Genomic DNA, 21,272 nt, shown 5'->3' with positions numbered 1-21,272 from the left:
CGATGGTTTCTATTCCCTGGGAAGGTGAGTACACCGGGACAGCAGTACGAGGCATTACAGGTGGGGGAATGAAAGAAGGGCTGGTACCCGATGTTACAACTAGACCATTACCGATGGTTTCTATTCCCTGGGAAGGTGAGTACACCGGGACAGCAGTAGGAGGCATTACAGGTTGGGAAATGAAAGAAGAGCTGGTACCCGATGTTACAACTAGACCATTACCAGTAATGAGGGTGGTGGTAACTAGGGCTGGAGGCAGTCAGTCAACACCATCCAGCCTGTTAAGACAGTTGAATCGGTTATAATCACAGAAGGGGGTCTCCGGGGGCAGAAAAACCGGTCTTGCTTCATACCCACGAAATTTACCCCTCCGCTCAACCCTCGTCCAATTACCTAGGACTTGGTCATGGTGCATATGGGTAGGGGGGAAGGAGAAAGACACTGGCAATGTCTGAATGGTGGAATCGAGAGATCTATTAAACCCGGCACATATGTGTAGAACTGTCCTAGGGTCTCGAAAGCTCACCATAATACAATCCCCAGTTATAGATTTTCTGGTTTTACCCAGCCAGGGTACCCTTCTCACCATGATAATTTCATTATTAAAATGGGCCGGGAGGGGTCTATTCCAGTTCAGCCATTTGATGACTTTACTTTTAAGTGAGTGAAAGTTCTCACCTTCGCCCGCCTCAAGAGGGGGGACCCAGCCATGACTACCATGAAGCGATTGGCCTCAGGGGGCAGATCGGGTATACGTGGTCTAAGGGCAGGCTTTTCAGGGGGTGGGGGAGCTATATAGTCATTGAAGTGGAGAAGTGTGGCTCAGGGGTTAGAGGCAGCAGACCCGGAAGCTGAGATCGGTCCTGGACCAGGGTTCAATTCCCCGCCTTGGCGGGTCTTGGGCTAAAAATTCCACGGACTCGATAATTCTCGCCCCGGTGCCTCCTCGACTCACGGGTTCACACTCTGCGATTCTGGGCAATAGCTTGCTTAATATCCACAACGGCCCCTCGCGGCGGGATGCCTGACTTTCACCTTGTGGATACCCTGATATCTCACAGGGGAATACCAGGACGGGTTCCCTAAGCAAGCGCCGGGAAACCCACTGCGGGTAGCTGTGCGCTATATAAGCTCAACTACATTTACAATATAGCCCCATTGGAAGCGGTCGTAGGGTGGACTGGACCTACTGGTTGCAAAGGTGGAATCATAGGTTTGCTATTTTGTATCGGGGCTGTGTTGACCATAAGAGGTGGCGGAGGGGGGGGCAGCAGTAATCACTAACGGAGGTCCTAAGTTAGTTGGAAGGATTTGAGAGTTAGGAGGAGGATTAGAGGGAGAATTAGACTCAGAGAGTCTACCTAGGATAATAGCCGAGGTTTTCATACTACTTATGGCAGTCTCCAAGATGGGAAGTCTAATCTCCACTTTCTTTATGCTCTCACTGATGGGCAGGAGCAATGACCTAAGTAAAAATTCCAGGTTCCCTAAAGAAGTAACGGGGGGTAATGCATTCGGTGGTGTATCCCCAGGAGCATTGTCATGGTCTGTGATGTTGGTACCCCTGACAGATGGAACTTCTGGCACCTCCACTATTGCCCTATCAGGGATGGGAGGGGGCTTTGAAGCTTTCCCGAAATCGGAGTGGGGGATTTGGGATTTACCCTGCCCTCCCCTCAACTTCCTTCTTCTCTTATTTGGAGGTGGGCCATGCATCTCAACCACTACTACTTGCTTCGGCTTCGTTTTCCTTGGCTTTACTGCAGTGGGGATCTGGGTGGTTAGATCAACAGCCATACAACTGAGACTGGGGAGAGGGGAGGCACTTGAATCCTGGTCGGGAGGCAAACAGGGGTTGGGAATACAATCCCGCAATAAGAGAGGGACGCCATCCTGAGATAATAGATCCTCACTAATGTTTGATGAGCCTCCCTCCTGGGCGACAAGATGAAGAGTGGTGTCGGTAAGGGGCCTATTTTTCATGTTCTCAATAGAGCGACGACGCTCAGCCCTACGCTCAGCCAGGGAGGTTTCCTTATCCCCATCACCCGGTGCCCTAGAAAAATAATTGTCCAAAGTCCCATTTCTGGCTCCCGCCACCTTCCCAGTGATTCCCTCCACAGCCGGCGATGCCATGTCCGTCGCCTATATCAAGGTCCACAGATCCAGTACAAAGCAGGCGAAAGAGAGTAGGCCCAGCCCAGCCTACACTGGCCTACGAGGGCCTCAGAGGGCCCGCCCTTTGCCCGCGCTTAGCCCCAAGCTTTGTCCCGCGCACGTCCCGCTTCGCGGAAAGCCCAGACTGCTCTTATAACCTTCAGCAGTTAAGGGGGCGTGGCCGTTGCGGGAAGAGGCTGCAGCTGGTTCGATTGCCTCGCAGTCCCGCAGCGGAATGGGGGTGGTCAGCGGCTCACCGGCAAGCAGGCACGGCGCCTGCAGTGTCCACACAGCCCCAGCAGCAACACAGCAAGGGTCCAACTTCCCCAAGGTCCGAACAGGAGGTCAGCAACAAGTGAGTAGCACCCGCGCAGCGGGTGCTGCGAAAGGTTATAGTTTCCAATGTCAAGGGGGCGTGGCCGCTGCGGGAAGAGGCTGCAGCTGGTTCGATCGCCTCGCAGTCCCGCAGCGGAATGGAGGTGGTCAGCAGCTCACCGGCAAGCAGGCACGGCGCCTGCAGTGTCCACACAGCCCCACCAGCAACACAGCAAGGGTCCAACTTCCCCAAGGTCCGAACAGGAGGTCAGCAACAAGTGAGTAGCTTGTACTTTTTTACAGCAGCAAAGTGTGAGGCCCTGTACTTGAACTGTCGGACCCTTAAAAACATTCACGTCTGTGACATTGGAAATCCCAGGTCTTTGCAGGTATAAACGCTTGTTTGTGTGAAATGTATTCACTCCTGGAGCCTGGAGGCGGCGGTTCTGTCAGCGGCCACCAGAGGGCTCTCCTGCTGATGAAACCCACTGAGCGTGATGAAGGGAGAAGGGTTTCCTCTTCCGGGTCAGCGGCGGCAGAGACAGCACCAGCAACGGAGGCTGACATCACTTCCGGCCTCTCCTGGTGTGTGCAGCCTGCAGCAGAGGAGGAAGGAGCCCTGTCTGGTGGGCAGATACCTTCATCCTCAGACCCTCACAGACCCCAGATCTGCCCCCCCCTCAGACCCCAGATCTGCCCCCCCAGGAGGAGGAGAGAGCCTGGACAGGTTTCTGCTCAGGTAGGAGAGCTGTTTACTCACTTGGCTGCAATTTATTAATCCATGGATCAGATTTCCCCGGCCTGGCATTCATGGTGACGTCAGAAGAGCTCAGCTCTTCCTCCTGCTGAGCCTGGCTCATGTCCTGGTCCTCACCAGAGGAGGGGCAGAGGAGGTGAGACCTGTCCAGGGGTGCAGAGGTTGTGAGGCCTGTCCAGGGGTGCAGAGGAGGGGAGGCCTGTCCAGGGGTAGAGGAGGTGAGGCCTGTCCAGGGGTGCAGAGGAGGTGAGGCCTGTCCAGGGGTGCAGAGAAGGTGAGGCCTATCCAGGGGTTAGAGAAGGAGAGGCCTGTCCAAGGGGGTGCAGAGGAGGTGAGGCCTGTCCAGGGGTGCAGAGGAGGTGAAGCCTGTCCAGGGGTGCAGAGGAGGTGAGGCCTGTCCAGGGGTGCAGAGGAGGTGAGGCCTGTCCAGGGGTGCAGAGGAGGTGAGGCCTGTCCAGGGGTGCAGAGGAGGTGAGGCCTATCCAGGGGTTAGAGAAGGAGAGGCCTGTGCAGAGGAGGTGAGGCCTGTCCAGGGGTGCAGGGGAGGTTAGGCCTGTCCAGGGGTGCAGGGGAGGTGAGGCTGTCCAGGGGTGCAGAGGAGATGAGGCCTGTCCAGAGGCGCAGAGAAGGTGAGGCCTATCTAGGGGTGCGGAGGGGTGAGACCTGTCCAGGGGTGCAGAGGAGGAAAGGCCTGTCCAGGGGTGCAGAGGAGGTGAGGTCTTTCCAGGGGTGCAGAGGAGGAAAGGCCTGTGTAGGGGTGCAGAGGAGGTGAGGCCTGTCCAGGGGTGCAGGGGAGGTGAGGCCTGTCCAGGGGTGCAGGGGAGGTGAGGCCTGTCCAGGGGTGCAGAGGAGGTGAGGCCTGTCCAGGGGTGCAGGGGAGGTGAGGCCTGTCCAGGGGTGCAGGGGAGGTGAGGCCTGTCCAGGGGTGCAGAGGAGGTGAGGCCTGTCCAGGGGAGCAGAGGAGGAGTGGCCTGTCCAGGGTGCAGAGGAGGTGAGGCCTGTCCAGGGGAACAGAGAAGATGAGGCCTGTCCATGGGCTCAGAGGAGGGAACGCCTGTCCAGGGGTGCATGATGAGAGGCCTGTCTAGGGGTGCAGGGGAAGCAATGCCTGCCCAGGGGTGCAGAGGAGGGGAGACATGCCCAGGGGGCAGAGGAGGTGAGGCCTGTCCAGGGGTGCAGAGGTAGAGAGACATGTCCAGGGATGCAGTAGAGGAGAGGTCTGTCCAGGGGTGCAGAAGAGGTGAGGCCTGTCTGGGGTGCAGAGGAAGTGAAGCCTGTCCAGGTGGGTAGAGAGGAGGTGAGGCTTGTCCAAAGGGTGCAAAGGAGGTGAGGCATGTCCTTTTCAGGGGGGGGGTTGCAAAGAAGGTGACGCCTGTCCAAGAGGTGCAGAGGATGTGAAGCTTCCCCAGGGGGAGGAGAGGAGGTGGCCTGTCCAGGGGGAGTAGAGGAGGTGAGGCCTGTCCAGGGGTGCAGAGGTGATGAGGCCTGCGAAGCTGGTGCAGAAGAGTTGAGGTCTGTTCCGCGGGGGTGCGCAGGAGGCGTCGCCTGTCCAGGGGTGCAGAGGAGGTGATGCTTGTCCTGAGGGGTGCAGAGGAGGTGAGGCCTGTCCAGGGGTGCAGAGAAGGCGAGGCCTGTATGGGGGAGCAGAGGAGGTGAGGCCTGTCCAGGGGTGCAGAGGAGGTGATGACTGTCCTGAGGGGTGCAGAGGAGATGCCTGTCCAGGGGGAGCAGAAGAGGTGAGGCCTGTCCCAGGGGGTGCAGAGGAGGTGAGGCCTGTCCCGGGGCGTGCAGAGGAGGTGAGGCCTGTCCGGGGGTGCAGAGGAGGTGATGCCTGTCCTGAGGGGTGCAGGGGAGATGCCTGTCCAGGGGGAGCAGAGGAGGCGAGGCCTGTCCGGGGTACAGAGGAGGTTAAGCATGTCCTGTCTAGGGGGTTAAGAGCAGGTGAGGCCTGTCCAGGGGTGTAGAGGAGGTGGTACCTGTCCTGAGCTGGGGGTACAGAGGAGGTGAGGCGTATCCGGGAGGGGTGCAGAGTGGTTGAGGTCTGTCCAGGAGGATGCAGAGGAGTGGAGGCATGTCGTCTACTGGGATGAAACCTGCTCTGTAGTAGGAGGTGAGGCCTGTCCTGTTCTCTTTGTATGAAGAATGTGGACCACCTCAGCCGCTGCTCTCACCGCCCAGAGATGCTCCTTTCCAGACATATCATTTTATTTTAAGAGCTCATAATCCGAGTTTTCGAAAAGTATCTGAAGTTACCACAGAGCCACAGATGGCTCCTGACAAAGGCACACATCTCCTCCAAGCTGTCTTTAGTGAAGTAACCAAGACTACAACCCCCAAATTGCACTTACGTATTACATGAATGTACAGACATGAATATTCGGGGGGGTCACTCTACGGAAATATTTGGCACCTCCCGGGGCATCGTGGCAGAGACGAGTAGAACAGTTCATGCGCAAGGACTTTCATGCTCATCCTCTTTCTGCAGATTGTGAGTCCAGTGATATCTGGGATAATATGAATCTCTCTCAAGGAGATTTCTCTCAGTTTTATCTGTTTCAGGGAGAAATACAATGAAAAACAGGGGGTGCAAGTCCAGCGCCCCAGTCTCTGGTGTCCTTGGATCTCTGGACTGGCCCTTCCCTGGACCTGTAAGAGAGGACAAACCAGGTGTTTAGTCTGGCCTCTCTAAGGGAGAGAGAGTCGAATCAGTATCCTGGTCCACCAGGCCCGGCTCACGTCCTGGTCATCACAAGGCCCCGGCTCACGTGCTGGTCCTCACAAGGCCCTGGTTCACGCCCTGGTCCTCACAAGGCCCCGGCTCACGTCCTGGTCCTCAACAGTCCCTGATCACATTCTCTTCCTCACTAGACACCAGCTGCCGTCCAGATCCTCACCAGGCCAAGCCGTAGAGGGAGATCAATTGGTTGTTGGCTCACAATGCCACCTCAAACAGGAAGCAGACATATGTAAATCAGCTTTAGACTCCCTCAAATAGGAGCAGTCCAGCCTGAAGAGCCAATTCAGATCGTTTCTGAACACAAGCAACCCAAGACAGGTTTCAACCTATCTGGGCTCTGACTGTAGGGTGCGGCTTGATTCCAGCGGTGCAGCAAGCACGGGACCCACATCTGGGCACACCTGGCGTATTCATGAATAAGAAAAATGATGGGTGGAATGTTTGAATTCATCTCTGCCACTGGTAATTACTCTGGGACACATCCAAACCCAACCTTCTTGTTCTTGCCCTCCGTTGCACCCCAGCGTGCAGCCAATCACAGTGTTTTAGACAACATTACTTCCAGATGTCTGCTCCAGTAGTCACAGCAGTTCTAACTCTAAGGATCGGCCTGTCTCTCTGTTCCTGATGTTCACCAAACTAACCGAGGCCACGGTGAACAAGCAGCTCACCAAATACCTTGAGTCCCACCAACTTCTGCCCAAAGTCCATCGAGGGCTCCAAAAGAGCTAAAGCCACGTGGGATATTAGAGACATTATGTATGGGGGTGGGGAGGTGGGGGCTCTGATCTGATTAGATCTATCAGAAGCCTTTGACACCATCTCCCACTCCACATTACTACAGAGATTGGAGATGGTGGGTCTTTGGAAAAAGTGCCTGCTTGATTCTTATCCTTTTTGAAAGATCTGACCCAAGCGGTGGCCTCAGCTAACTTCAGATCAACCCCTAAGACAATTCCCCCTCCCCCCGGCTGGTTTTGAGCCGCAATCTTTTCAACCTTTACATGGCTCACTTGGCCAGCCTGATCGGGTCATTCGATATCACCTCTACTCGATGATACACAGATCATTAGATTAGAATAAAATACACCTGATCGAGTCATTCGATAATCGATATAACATCTACTCAATGATAACCAGATCATTAGATAGAAGAAAATACACCTGATCGAGTCATTCGATAATCGATATCACCTCTACTCAATGATACACAGATCATTAGATAGAAGAAAATACACGTGACCGAGTCATTCGATAATCGATATCACATCTACTCGAAGATACACAAATCATTAGATTAGAAGAAAATACGCCTGATGGAGCCATTCAATATCACCTCTCTACTCGAATGTACACAAATCATTGGTTTAGAATTAAATACAGATAAAATGCTCACTAATTTCAGGAGCTGCCTCCAGGAAGTCGCTGATTGGATGAGCTCAAACTCCCTGGCGCTAAACAGTGGAAAAACGGAAATAGTGGTATTTGGGACCGGAGCCTCATGGCACAAGGGTGGCGGCCGGTGTCTTTGAAAGCTCTGCCCACCCCATTCCATCAGGTCAGGAAACTGGAAGTTTGGGTGGACTTGCATCTGTTCCTAAAAGGATACATTAAAATCACCTGCTCTACAGGCTTTTGACTGCTGAAAGTTACCAGAAAAATACTTCCTTTAATCCCTGCTTTATCTAGGAGGGACCTGGTACAGGTTCTGATTCTATCGAGAATGGATTCCTGCATCACTGTATACGTAGGCATATCTGAATATCGCCTACATAGATTGCTGCTGCTACAAAAACAGCAGTTGGGCTTGTTCTGAGGTTAATTAAATCAAGGTCAACAAACTGGTCAAATTGCAACCGCTTCCTGTCCTGAACAGATGTCAATATAAAGCACTTTATGTCATGAACGCTCTACAATCAGGGGATTCATTCTTATATGACCTCGCCTTTTGCCTGGTATCAGCTGGCCGAGGGGTGAGATCCCATCATGCTTTGCTGACTAAACTCTCTGTTTACACAAATCAGAATAGATGGCAGCTCTCTGCCTGTGGTGACTGCAGGTACCTGGAATGGAATACCCTCCCACCTGCCCCGTGCGCCCAAGAAAACATGAGTTCTTTCAGGAAACAAATCAAAACCTTTCTGTTCATGTTCAGGGGCTGTGGGATTTTGATATTTATGTGCTCATGTTATCCCCAGGACACTTCTTTCCCGATTTAGCTGTGCAACGCTATATAAATTGGATCTCACATTATGTCATAAGCCATCGATCTCTGGGCAACAGATCGTTGCAGCTATAGATGCCTTATCCTAGAGGACGCGCTAGAGGCTAAGTCATTTGTCAGAGTCTGAGGTACGAAGCGCCTGGTAAAGGGCTTGCAGCAACCTCTACCACTTGCCTATTGAGTAATCTGCTAAATTGCTTGTAAAATTGTGCACTGCTTTTAACTTCACTGTTTTTAAAATAAATCACTGTTCATACTTTAAATCAGCACGCATTCCTTACCTGAGCATATTGGTACTGTCACAGCCGGTCGCCTAGCGCCTTTCCCCGGGTCCACCACAGATTCTTCCGTTTGAGTGGAGGGAAACTACGGCGTAGACCAGAAGGGGAGCATTCCTAGGGCCTCACGCACAATCGAGGTCGGCAGACTAGCTCTCGTCAGGTGGTATAAATTTGCATGCTTCCCTCAACTCGCAGTGGGCGCTACCTGGCATTACGGTTGCTGTCCCTGACAATTACGCAAAAGTCAGGATAGATCGCACCACTAAAACAGGGGGTGGCATCGCCATTATTTTTAAAAAAGAGTATCAATGCGAATTTACACATCTACCGATTCCCAATTGTGAAGCAGCCTTATTTAAGTTGTTTTTTACTCCCAAATCTATGTTTTCCGGTGCACTTGTTTATCAATCCCCTGCCCCTGTCTCCTCCTGGGCTCCTGCCTTTCCTGAATTTATAACTCCCCTGGTTATGAAAACAGCTAACTTTTCCCTCCTAGGGGACTTAAATATTTATTTAGAAAATCCGGTTTGTAAAACGAGCACTGAGTTTATCTATGACTTGGCCTACCTTAACGTCAACTTGCTCAACTCTGGACCTTCGCATGAGGCGGGTCATTTACTTGACCCTATTTTTTCTAATCTCCCTGAGATTACATGTTCGCCTGCACTGCCAATATGTTGGTCCGATCACTATCTTGTTGGTTTCTCCCTAACAATCCCAGCTAATGTGGTATTAACCCCCACGGATCAAATTGTGCAAATTAGTAATTGGAAAAAACTGGATATTACTACCCTGAACACTTTTTTAAATTCTCACCTTCCCTGCTCTAAACAATCAGTTCACTCACTATCCACCTCAGTGCAGAAATGGCTTCTCACAGCAATAAACACTTGTCTACCACTTTCTAATAAAAAAATTAACAATCACCGGCCCCCAGCACAGCTGAACTGCTGAAAAAAGAAAAATCTGACTGCAAAGCGTTGGAGCGAAGGTGGAGAAAAAGCTACACGCTTGAATCTAAAAATGTCTATAAAACCAAGATAAAAAAATATCATAACCTTTGCAGAAAAGCTCGAGCTGACTATGTGTCTTCTACTATTTCTGACCCCCCAAATTGCTTAAAATGGTGAAGGAGCTTGCAGGCTCAAAAACTATTGCTTCGCCCCTGTCACTAAATAAGCAGCAATGCGAGACACTGGCTACTTTTTTTGTACAAAAAGTTGAAAACAATCTACCAAGACATTGTGCTTGCGCAAGATAAGTGTCTCCTTACCCGATTGAATCACCTATTCTTCTTGTCGCCCACAAAAACTGCAGTAACCAAATGAAGTCAACTGATACCTCGGGCGGCTTCATTGATTTCTGGCCTAGGCTGAAATTAGACACTCTAATAAAACTTCTTAATAACATCAAATCTGGATCCCCTAAAGATCCTTTGCCCGTCTCTGTACTTAATCAATCATGCCATTTGTATAGCGCACTACTCACCCGGGAGGGTCTCAAGGCGCTTGGGGGGAGGGGTATGCTACTGCTCGAACAGCCAGGTCTTGAGTTGTTTCCTGAAGGCGAGATGGTCCTGGGTCAGCCGAAGGCGGATGGGGAGGGAGTTCCATGTCTTGGCAGCCAGGTAAGAGAAGGATCTTCCTCCGGCGGTGGCTCTTCGGATGCGTGGTACAGCTGCGAGGGCGAGGCTGGTGGACCGTAGCTGGCGGGTGGGTGTGTAGAAGGTCAGGCGGTCGTTGAGGTACTTGGGGCCCAGGTCGTGGAGAGACTTGTGTGCGTGGGTGAGGAGCCGGAACGTGATCCTCTTGTCGACGGGGAGCCAGTGCAGGTTCCTCAGGTGGCTGGAGATGTGGTTGCGTCGGGGGACATCCAGGATGAGTCGGGCGGAGGCGTTCTGGATGCGCTGGAGTCTTTTCTGTAGCTTGGCTGTGGTTTTGGCGTAGAGGGCGTTTCCGTAGTCCAGTCGGCTGGTGACGAGTGCCTGGGTGACAGTCTTCCTGGTCTCGGTCGGGATCCAGCGGAAGATCTTGCGAAGCATACGCAGGGTGTTGAAGCACGATGAGGAGACGGCGTTGACTTGTCTGGTCATCGAGAGGGAGGGGTCCAGGATGAAGCCCAGGTTGCGTGCGTGGTCGGTTGGCTTGGGTGCGGTGCCCAGGGCTGGGGGCCACCAAGAGTCGTCCCAGGCGGAGGGCGAAGATCCCAGGATGAGGACTTCCGTCTTGTCTGAGTTCAGTTTCCGGCGGCTGTCCTTCATCCACTCGGCGACGTCTTTCATCCCTTCGTGTAGGCAGGTTCTGGCGGTGTCGGGGTCTCTGGTGAGGGAGAGGATCAGCTGGGTGTCGTCGGCGTAAGAGATGATGTTGAGGTTGTGCTGGCGTGCGATGGCTGCAAGAGGTTTCATGTAGATGTTGAAGAGGGTGGGGCTGAGTGAAGATCCTTGCGGGATGCCGCAGATGACTTCGGTGGCCTCGGAGCGAAACGGGGGGAGGCGGACTCTTTGTGTTCTTCCGGCGAGGAACGAGATGATCCACTCCAGTGCCTTCTCTTGGATACTGATGTTGCTGAGGCGCTGGACTAGGGTGCGGTGGCAGACCGTGTCGAACGCAGCGGAGAGGTCCAGGAGGATGAGGGCCACTGTTTCCCCCTTGTCGAGCAGGGTCCGGATGTCGTCAGTGGCTGCGATGAGGGCGGTCTCTGTGCTGTGGTTGGCTCTGAAGCCGGACTGTGAGGGGTCGAGGGATCCGTTTGTCTCGAGGAAGGCGGTCAGCTGTCTGTTGACGATCTTCTCGATGACTTTAGCAGGAAAAGGGAGGAGCGAAATGGGGCGGAAGTTTTTGAGATCGGTGGGGTCCGCTGTAGGTTTCTTCAGGAGGGCGCTGATCTCGGCGTGCTTCCAGCTCTCCGGGAAGGTGGCGGTGTTGAAGGAGGCGTTGATGATGTTCCGGAGTTGGGGTGCGATGGTGGAGTCGGCCTTGTTGAAGACGTGGTGTGGGCAGGGGTCGGTCGGTGATCCGGAGTGGATGGTGTTCATCGTGCGGGCTGTGTCTTCGGTGGTCACCGTGGTCCAGGTGCGAAGGGTGGCGGTGGGGGGCGTTGGTTCAACGGTTGGGTGCGTGGGTGGGGCGCCGAAGCTGTTGTGGATGTCGGCGATCTTGCGGTGGAAGAACGAGGTGAGGGAGTCGCAGAGGTCTTGTGACGGAGTGATGTCGTTGGTGCCGGTGCTGGGGTTGGAGAACTCCTTGACGATAGTGAAGAGCTCTTTGCTGTCGTGGGCGTTGTTGTCCAGTCGTTCCTTCAGGGATTTCTTCTTGGTGGTGCGGATGAGCTGGTGGTGCTTGCGGGTAGCGTGTTTGAGGGCGGTCATGTTGTCGGTGGTCCGGTCGAGGAGCCAGGCTTTCTCGAGGGTGCGGCAGGTCTTCTTGGAGTCCTTGAGGTCGTCGGTGAACCAGGATGCCTTCTTGCTTCTGGGTCTGCTGGGAGGGTTCTTTAGTGGCGCGAGGTCATCGGCGCAGGCGGTGAGCCACTGTGTGAAGTTGCGGGCTGCTTCGTTGGGGTCCGTTGTGTTGGCGGGTGGGCTCTGGCTGAGGGAGGTGGTGAGCTGGTCTGTGGTGATCTTGCTCCAATTCCTGTGAAGTACCTGTTGCGGGTGGTGGTGGGTTGTGGATCTTTTGAAGCTGAAGTGGACCCAGCTGTGGTCGGTCCAGTGGAGTCCGGTGGCGTTGCTGAAGGTGATGTACTTGCTGGAAGAGAAAACGGGATCAAGCATGTGGCTGGCGTAGTGGGTGGGGGTGTTGACCAGTTACTTGAGTCCGAGGTTGGTGAGGTTTTCCAGCAGGGCGGTGGTGTTGCGGTCCTTGTTGTTCTCCAGGTGGAAGTTGAGGTCCCCGAGGAGGATGTAGTCAGTGGAGGGGAGGGCGTGCGGGATGATGAAGTCTGTGATGTCTTCGCTGAATTGTGTGCGTGGTCCCGGGGGTCTGTAGACGAGGGTGCCTCTGAGGGTCGTCTTAGGGTCGGTGTGATTCTGGAAGTGGAGATGTTCGGCTGCGGCGAAGGAGTCGTTGGCATCGGTCGTGATGTGGATGGTGTTCCTGTGGACGATGGCAATGCCACCTCCGGTCTGGTTGATGCGGTCCCTCCTGATGATCTTGTACCCGTCCGGGATGGCGATGGCGATGTCGGGTGCAGAGGAGGCGTTCATCCAGGTTTCCGTGAGGAAGGCGACTTCCGGTGATGTAGCGTCGAGGAGGTTCCAGAGTTCCACGGCGTGTCTGTGGACGGAGCGGGTGTTGATCAGGATGCACTTGAGGTGGTTGCTGCTGGTGTTTGTCTTGGCGGGTGCGGGGCAGGTTCGGAGGCAGGTGAATTTGCAGGTGCAGCAGGTGAAGGGTCCGTGGGTCCGTCTCGGGGTGGCTCGGCAGCAGGCGTGGGTCCGGCCGGCATTGAGAGCGTTGAGAGTGGCGGCGTCGTAGGTCAGTCGGGTCGTCTTGCCTCGGCAGGGCGGGCCAGGGGTCCTGGCGCTGGGCGCGGGCCAGGCGCGGACGGGCGCAGACGGGCTTACCTTTGGCGCACCTTCAGCGCTCATTCGGCGCTCCTGCTGCGCGGTCGCTCTGCGGGCGTCATAAGTAAGGAGCCGGGAGGGAGGAGCAGCTGGGTGGCGGGAGCGGGGCGGCGAATGGAATCACAGGGGGGCGGGGCCGCGGGAGGCAGCGGCGGGAAATTCCCAGGAGCAGCGGGAAATTCCCAGGAGCAGCGGGCAGCAAGCGAAGGAATCTGCATGCAGGAGGCGGCAAAGGCAGGCAGGAGCGGCAGCAGTGAGTGGGGCGACCAAGCCCTGTGGAGGGCTGAGTGGTCACACTCTGTGGTCCCCTACGGTCCCCTTAGGTAAGGAGCCGGGAGGGAGGAGCAGCTGGGTGGCTGGAGCATGGCGGCGAATGGAATCACAGGGGGGCGGGCCGCAGGGAGGCTGCGGCGGGAAATTCCCAGGAGCAGCGGGAAATTCCCAGGAGCAGCGGGCAGCGAGCGAAGGAATCTGCAGGCAGGAGGCGGCAAAGGCAGGCAGGAGCGGCAGCAGTGAGTGGGGCGACCAAGCCCTGTGGAGGGCTAAGTGGTCACTTAAGCAGTTAGATCCCTTTTCTCTGGATGTATTTACAGATCTCCTTAATGCTTCCCTTCAGGAAGAAACCGTCCCACCTGATTAGAAACATGCAGTGATACAACCACATCTGAAAAAAGCCGGATCTGATCCTGACCAACCCACGAATAACGGCCTATTTCTTAATTGCTGGTGTTCTAAAAAAATTCTAGAAAAGCACGTTCACACTCACCTTTGCCAATTTGTAACCACCCCAAACCTGCTACATCCCAGCCAGCCGTGCTTTAGAACAGGCTTTTCTACTGAAACCACCCTGTTAGGAGTCACGGAAAACATACGTTGCCACTTGGATATGGGAGACACAGTGGCGCTTATCCTATTAGACTTAAGTGCTGCATTTGATACGGTATCTCACTCTGTATTATTTAATGCTCTTAGCTCCTTGGACATCCGTGGCTCAGCTCTCAACTGGTTTGCCTCATTTTTGACCAAACGCACGTTTCAAGTCTTCTCCCGTACAGCCTGCTCCGACACGCATGTCTTTGCTCATGGGGTGCCACAGGGCTCCACACTCAGTCCCCTACTTTTTAATTTGTATGTGAGTCCTTTGGCCGAAGTGGTAGAGAAATCTGGTCTGACACTATACTCTTATGACGATGATTCCCAACTTATTTTTTCCCTTCTAAGAATACTAAGGACTCCTCCCCCCTAAAAATGGGCCCTATCAAAATAGCCTATTGGATGCAACAAAACTATCTTAAATTAAACAGAGAAAAAACAGAAGTGCTCATATTTGGTAAAAACAAAAATTTGTGGGGTCCCCAACACTGGCCATGCGAAATGGGTGCTCTTCCTATGCCCTCTCCCCAAGCACGTAATCTGGGCATCATTATTGATGAATCCCTTAGCATGCACTCGCACGCAGTAAAAACTACAGCTACATGTTTCGCCATTCTTAAATGGCTAAAAAAAATCTGTTGGATTTTGCCTGGAGTCCACCCAGAAAACCGTGGTCAATGCCTTGATTACTTCAAGGTTTGACTATGGGAATGTGCTTTACCTGGGCTCACACAAAGCCATAACACGTAGACTACAGGTGGTTCAGAATTCGGCAGCAAGGCTGTTAAGTAAGGTCCCAAGAGGCACTCCAACTTCCCAAAACATACAATACCTGCACAGGCTCAGGGTTGAAAACCGAGTCAAATTTAAAGCCCTAAGTTTCATGCACAAAATCAAAGCAGGTAATGCCCCAAAATACCTTCAATCTCTTGTCTGCCCCTATTTTCCCACTCGAAATCTCCGCTCCTACAAGCAAGGAAAGTTCGTTATTCCTAAATTCAAACTTTCCCGGATGGGTGGAAAGTCTTTCTTCTATCTAGGACCCTCCCTGTGGAAAACACTGCCGACTTCACTACGCAACAAAACTGATTCCACCAAATTCCGCAAAGCCCTAAAACATGGCTTTTTAACACTTAACCAGCTACCATGTCTCCAGCCTCTCCGTGGATCTGTGATTTATCAATTTAAATAAATGAATAAAATAAATAAATAAATAAATAGCTGTGATTGCCTGTGTTGTAACATGGACAAGTCTTCTTCTAGTACATCTATAGCAGAAGATACAATGTTCCCCAGTGAATAAATCCTGGATGTTAATGTAGTCATACCATTGCCCACAACAGCTAATGCCTTTTCTAGGTTAATCCTGTCTATTTCTCTAAGTCTCTCCGCTGCTTCTTGTTGGGAGATTTTCCAGATTTCGTTATAGACAGCACTGCATATACGAAACGTGTGTCGCTTGGCTTTCTGGGACCTAATAAAAAATCTTGTAGATCCATGTCATCTGACAGTAGGGATAAGTGATGTTTCACCTGTGTGAGTGTTGAGGTTTTCAGACAATCTAGGCATAACTTCCCAACACTGTATGATTTCACCACCCCAATATGTTCTCTTTGTATATAGCGTGGGTCTGGACTATGTGTACTGAACCCTTCAGTGGTATCCCAGAATCTTTTTTGACACCTGTTTGTGTCTAAGGGCCAAACTAACCATCCTTTCCAATCAGGGTCTGATCTATTGTACTGAAAAATTTCATCTATTTCTGCCGCTTCTTGTGATGTTGAATTTTGTCCCCCTCCAATTGTGATGGTGTTGGAAACTGAGGTGTGTTTAGGTCCTTGTTCGTGGCTAGTCCAAGACAGGCTGTCTGTTGCACGGTGTCATTCAGAAATATCATCTGCTGTGGAATGAGGCATGCTCTAAATCATGCTTCTGTTTCCTGGACTTGCCAAACTGTAGAACCCCGGACTGATTTTAAGTCTATTGAGTATACTTCCATAAGTCGAAACCCTGTCCCGACAGTTGGGCAATGAAGGAAGCAGAGTAAATCTGTTTGATGTTTGTCAACATATTTTTCAGTGCTGATGTGGGTGCAACCTTATAATAATATGAGGTCGAGTCAGAAGTGTTAAACCCTGAAAAATATTAACATTTCTGTGCAAATGTTTGCAAACTACATTTTGGTGCTGTAGGGCAATGTTCCCATTGGTGGTACTCAAAAACATTTCTAGGTGATATAGATATGTGCAAAAAATGACATAATATTGCTAACAGTACAAATTGTCATAGTCTGAAGTACCTTCTAACATTTCAATATTCGGAAATGCGCCAGTTATTTCTAAATCAGACAACATGTTATTAACAGTTTCAGAGTCCCAAAAATCAGAAAATGTACTGGAGATAATGATATAATTTAACAAAATTTTAAATACATGCACAATTTTTTAAAGTTCCGTAGAACCGACTATATCATAGTCAAACTTGTTCCAAACTATCCCATCAGGAATAGGAGTTCCTGTAATGTTCACATAGGACAAGTCTCTTTGTTCACGGTGTGATGAAACATGGTTTTAAAATCAAGTTCACATTCAAAGCTGCAGAGCTCTGTCTAACATAAGTACCATTAATAAGCAAATAGAAAACAGTAACTAAGCCTAATCAGAAAAGAAAGAATAAAATACCAGTACTTATCCACAGCTGCAATCATGGTGATACCAGGTATGTCTTTCTAAGAAAGATCAAAAAGTCAATAGTTTGTGATTTTGGGTCTGGCGTCTTTTCAGGTTCGCTTGGATCCAAAGACTGGGAATCGAAGTCCACTAAATAGCCAGATACTGTTCGATCATATGTTGGTAACTCAGCAGGTTATGTTGACCTTGGAGGTTGCTCTTGTCGGCGCATGTTGACATAGATATCGGTGTTTGGTCTGATAGTTGTCTTTCATTTTCATTCGAACTTTCTGTTTGATTTTCAGTTCCAAGCGGGACAAGTTCCATGGCATTATTGCATAGTCCTTCATTCCGTACTGGTGACTCCTCAATGCTGATGAGTCTTTCTGTTCGAACTTCCTGTATGTAGTGAGAGGAACCCGTCGGCTTCCCTGGAGTCTATGAGGCCTACTATTCAGTATCAGCCACATAGTATGATTTGATCAGATCAATGGAGACAAATCTCTTCTCCCTTCCGGCAATAGGTGGAAGTAGTACAGTTCTCCTTTCTTGTTCTGCTAGGACAGGTACGGGTTTCTGGTAGGATGGCCCAAATTCTTTTTTGTCCAGTATCTTTTCTCTGTCCAGATCCCCTACTTTAGGAATCCATACATGTCTTGCCGTTACTAATTTGACTTTCTCAGTGGCAGTCTGCTTTGTGTGGACATTACTTAGTCATGTCCTGGATTCATTTAGATCCTGTGTTGGACAGGCCGCATGTTCGAGCTGTCCCCCCTCCCCGCAATGGGACCAGGACCCTGGCTCTCCCTGCATCCCCAGCCAGAGTCCACAAACGACCACCCGAAGTACCCTGCAATCCCTCCACTACAAGACACCAGCCCCGGACCCAGCTGGCCCGGGTCACCATCCACACCACGACATCGAACCGGCCGCCATCTTGGGGCACTGCAGCACGAGGCCGCGTGGCCTCAACTCGACCCTAACCCCGGGCCCGGCCGGCCCCGACATCGAGGCCCCACCATCCTCCCAGGAGGCAGAGTGACCACTTGGCGAGTCAATGGGAGAAGGAATCGTCAACGGCTCTCCTCCGCCAGGTGTCGATCACCCCAGGCTGCCTGGGCGCTGGCTCCACCCCCCTGCTGGGTGTCTGGACTCCCTCATCCCGGACCTCCCGGCCCCCAGGCGCGAGGGTCCGGACATCAAAGGGGACCAGACCTATAACTGGGGCAGGGCCAGACCAGGAAGGCAGTTGTATCCTGGAGTCGAGAGACCCGAGAAGAACTCATCCGTGACTTGGCCTGCTGGCGCTGCCGCGGCCCTCTGCCTCGTGAAACCATCGTCTTGGCCTGCTGGCGCTGCCGCGGCCCTCTGCCTCGTGAAACCATCGTCTTGGCCTGCTGGCGCTGCCGCGGCCCTCTGCCTCGTGAAACCATCGTCTTGGCCTGCTGGCGCTGCCGCGGCCCTCTGCCTCGTGAAACCATCGTCTTGGCCTGCTGGCGCTGCCGCGGCCCTCTGCCTCGTGAAACCATCGACTTGGCCTGCTGGCGCTGCCGCGGCCCTCTGCTTTATGAGACTATCACCTTGGCCTGCTGGCGCTGCCGCGGCCCGATCCACAGACACTCCAGCTCGAGGATTGTGAGCTCGCCTTTTACCACTACCTGTACCGATCCGGTACCAAGACTGTCCCGCTACCCCCTTTCCCTACAGAGACTAGAAGTGAGAGGACCCCCGGGTCCAAGATATCCTGTATCGCTGATATCCTTGCCTTAAGAACCTTATATAAAGCCTTGAACTCGACTTGGTGTGGTGCCTGTTTGTGGGGAGGGAGGTAACTTGTCTGTACGATCGCCGGAGACGGTCCCCCTCGGGGATCTCTCCCTCGGTATCCGGCCGACCCTCAGGGTCCCCGTCTAACATTGGTGGCCAGCGACGGGATCCGAACCTACGCATAATCGTACAGAAAGTCACTCGCCCCACCACACACAACAACCATGTCAATAGAGAGCGGAACAACGGAAAAATTTCAGATGGAAAAATTGGAAGACTACAACCACCGGGAACTGAAGCAATATTGCATAGAACTTGGACTTCCAACCACAGGTCTTAGCACAAAGGAAGACTTCAAACGAGCCCTAGAAGCTTGGGCAGAAACGGGTACGGCCGTACCCCGAACACAAACAACCGAAACGAGCCCCGCACCAACTAAAGAAAGAGCGGATCTCTCCCTGGAAGAGATCCGAGAAAGAGAAAAAACCAGACTCCACGAATTAGAACTTGCCCGACTTCGCTTGGATGGGGAACTCAAGCTGGCAGAACAAAAAATAACCCTGGAACACTTACGGCTCAGGGAAGAGCGAGAAGACAAGCAAAGACAGAGGGAGCTAGAGGAAAAGAGACTAGAGTACGAACATGAGCGCAATCTCAAAGCACTGGAGATCCAGAAACAGAATAAAGACCTCGGGCTCCCCGAACGACCGACCCCGTCTGCCTCGACCGAACCCAAGGTTCACATCCCCAAAGATGTCATCCGGGAATACCACAAGAACGATGATATCCAGCAGTGGTTTAAAGCCTATGAGGTGGCAATGACCTCCCACCGGATTCCCCGAAGCGATTGGGGAGCCGGATTATGGGGGAGGTTTGTCAACGAAGGGCGGGACGCCCTGCTGCAACTCCCGGACCAGCTGATGACCTCCTACGACCACATGAAGGCCGCCCTCCTCACTCGATACGGGCTCACACCTGAGATGTACCGCCAACGGTTCCGCGACTGCAAACGGATTCCGGGTACAACTTGGGTGGAGTACGTGAACTTTTTTAGCCGAGCCTTCGAGGGGTGGATCAAGGGCAACAAAGTAACCACCTACGAACAACTCTTTGACCTTATCGTATGGGAACACCTGTCGAACAACTGCTTCGTGGAGCTCCGGCAACACCTCCTGGACAGCAAGCTAACCGACCCTCGACAACTCGCCGCCGAAGCCGACCGGTGGGAAAGCACCCGAGTTGGCCGGAGCGCACCCAGCGAAGTATCCAGATCGTATCACCCCCGAGGGGGAGGAGGAAGTCAGGGTCGGGGGAGAGACCCCGGCCCCTCGTCACCCCCCAGAAACCCCTCGACCCCGGTTGGCCGGGGAAACCCTGCCGTCCGGGCCGGTTTCCGGGCCAACATTACGTGCCACAGGTGCCAGCGACCCGGCCACTACGCCAGTGATCCCAACTGCCCAAAGAATCCGAACACTACTCCCCGCCAAGTTGCAGCGGCGGCCCTAGGGGAAGAAATAATCCCGGAAGACCAAGAGGAGTACGAGACCGATCCCTCTGAATGGGCACCCGCCGCCATGGCACTGGTCTGCTTAGGGGAGAGAGACATGATTCCGCGGGCCCCCCTTCCCGCCAACACACAGAAGTACGGTCAATGGGTTAACATCAATGGCCGCCGGGCGGAAGCCCTCCGCGACACCGGGGCCAGTGTAACGGCGGTCCGACGCCACCTCGTCACTCCAGACCAAATCTTGCCGAACATTCTTTGCCCTGTTCGATCAGCCGACAACTCCGAAAGCCTATGCCACATGGCCTGCGTCCCCTTCGAGTGGGGAGGAGTAACAGGGATGTTAAAAGTAACTGTCCGCGATGATGCCCCCGTGGACTGCCTCCTAGGAAACGACCTTGAAAGCTCTCCCTGGGCAGCTGTCGAACGGAGGGAGCACCTGGGGATGCTTGGCCTCCCCGAATGGGTCTGCGTCATGACCCGGTCCATGACCGCCCGCGCGGTCCCCAGCCCAGAAGAGCCCGAGTGGCCAGAACCTCCTCCCGCGCTCATCCCAGAGGAGGCCGCCCCAGAAGCCATTCCCTTGACCCAAACCGAAGAAGGACCCGACCAGCTTCGGGACGTCCCTGACCTGGCACAATGGCGGCAGGAGGGAGGCCCCACGCAGGAACAATTCCGGGCCGAGCAAAAAACCTGTCCTTCTCTCGAAGGACTCCGGCAGCAAGCCCTGGCCCAGAGCACCGGGGATACCTCGGGGGCCCACTGGATCTACTGGGACCAAGACCTGCTCTACAGCGAGCAGAAAATTGCAGAACTAGGGGCCAGTCGGGTGCTGGTGGTGCCCCTTCGCTTCCGAGACTTCCTCCTGAACTTAGCCCACGATGTCCCCCTTGCCGGACACCTGGGGCAGGATAAAACCTACGACCGCCTGGTGACCCATTTTTTCTGGCCCCACATGCGGAAGGATGTCACCAACCACTGCAAGGCCTGCCCCACCTGCCAGGCCAGCGGAAAAAGTGGCCGAAAAATCAAAGCACCATTACAACCCTTTCCTGTCGTCACCACCCCGTTTGAACGAGTGGGAATAGACATTGTGGGGCCCCTCGACCCTCGAACAGCCCAAGGACACCGGTTCATCCTGGTCCTTGTAGACCACGCCACCCGCTATCCCGAGGCCATCCCTCTTCGGACTGTGACGGCCCCCGTGGTGGGCCGGGCCCTGATGGGGATCTTCTCCCGGGTGGGGTTCCCCCGGGAGGTCGTCAGTGACAGGGGCACGAACTTTATCTCCAGATATATGAAGTCCCTCTGGCAGCAATGCGGGGTCACCTACAAATTCACGACCCCCTATCACCCGCAAGGAAACGGACTGGTCGAGAGATTCAACCGCACCCTCAAGGGGATGATTATGGGTCTAGAAGAAC

The sequence above is a fragment of the Lissotriton helveticus genome, chromosome 1_2, assembly GCF_964261635.1.
Source record: "Lissotriton helveticus chromosome 1_2, aLisHel1.1, whole genome shotgun sequence".
Taxonomy (NCBI): Eukaryota; Metazoa; Chordata; class Amphibia; order Caudata; family Salamandridae; genus Lissotriton; species Lissotriton helveticus.
The sequence above is the reverse complement of the archived record's forward strand: the minus strand, read 5'-3'. Positions refer to the sequence as shown.